Consider the following 1,643-nt stretch of genomic DNA (forward strand, 5'->3'; position numbering starts at 1 on the left):
GGTCCTTTCTATTCTCGGCAACCACCTGGTGGCTCACAGCCATCTGCAGTGGGATCTGATGCCCTCTGCTGGAAGGCAGGTGTACTTGCAGACAGCACTGGAGCATAAGAAAGAAGTCACAACTTACTTTGATTTTTATGAGATGACTCATTGGTTAAAAGCATGTTTTGGGGTTTTGTTTGTTTGTCATTTACAAAAAGCCTGAGTTCAATTTCTAGCATCCACTTCACTCAGTTCACAACTGCCTGTAACTTTGGCTCAAAGGGATCTGGCAAAGCTTTGACCTTCACGGGCACTCACATGTAGACATATGCAAATAAATAATAATTTAAAGGTGTTTTTAAAAATGACTTTCTTAGGTAATACTTTGTTACCTCCTGTTTTTATTTTCAGGTTTAATTATGTTTTATATTTACTACAACTGTCAATCATGAGACCTGGTTCTTATCACTACCCTCTGATTCTTCTGAGGTATGTTTCTGCTTACCACTGACTTATCTTCAAGAACCCTATGAATACGTGGCAACCAAGTTAAGTATTTGTCCATCAGTAGCTGAGGGCTGACTGGGCAGTGGTAGTGTACCCAGGTGGTGGTGAGTAATCAGAGGATAAGGCTAGACCAATAGCCTTAATTAGCCATAGTACTGATGTGGTTTTTTTTTTTTTTTTCAAATAATACTGGGCTGTTTTCAAGATGAAGAACATAAAATCCAACCTACATCTCTTCTGAAATGTCATGCTTGGAGAAGTAAGAGTCAAAAGGCTTCTACAGGGACTAGAGAGCTGGTGCAGTGATTAAGAGCATTGACTATTCTTCCAGAGGTCATGAGTTCAATTCCCAGCAACCACATGGAGGTACACAAGCATCTGTAAGGGAATCTGATGCCCTCTTCTGGTGTGTCTGAAAACACACCAGCTACAGTATATTCATACGCATTAAATAAATAAATAAATAAATAAATATGAAGAAGAAGGAGGAGGAGGAGGAGGAGGAGGAGAAGGAGAAGAAGGCGGCTATTACAGCTGCACCAGTAAGAGACGATAATGTAAATTTGGAAAATGGCAGAGGAGAGGAAGAAAAGGAAGATTTGAGAGCTGCTTTTACATTTTTCTTTTCTTTTTCCCCACTTTGGTTTTTTGTTTGTTTGTTCATTTTTGAAGCAGTCTCTTTACATATACTGGATGTCCTAGAAGTCACTATGTAGACCAGGCTGGCCTCCAACTCTGATATCCACCTGCCTCTGCCTACCAAGTATTGGGATTAAAGGTGTGTGCCACCATACCTTGACTACATTTTTCATTTTTGTACCCATTACTACATTTGGAGACACAGAGGCAATATGAAAGGAGAGAGCATATGAAATATCTCCATTTCAAAGAATTTTATCTGAACATTACCTTTAAAATGAAAAAAAAAAATAAGTTCAAGGCAGATTTCTGTCATATCACAGCCTGTTAGTAAGGCTTATCTCCAAGACAAAGGCAGTCCGAAATGTTTCAGATTTTCAACATATGTAAAAGTTATGCACAGTGAGACCCTATATTAAAAATAAGTTAGGGACACTTAAAAAGATGATTCACCAGTTTAACATTTGTTGTTCTTACAAGACTCAAACTCAGCCGGGCGTGGTGGTACACACCTG

This window comes from Apodemus sylvaticus, chromosome 1 (genome assembly GCF_947179515.1).
Source record: "Apodemus sylvaticus chromosome 1, mApoSyl1.1, whole genome shotgun sequence".
In the NCBI taxonomy this organism is placed as follows: Eukaryota; Metazoa; Chordata; class Mammalia; order Rodentia; family Muridae; genus Apodemus; species Apodemus sylvaticus.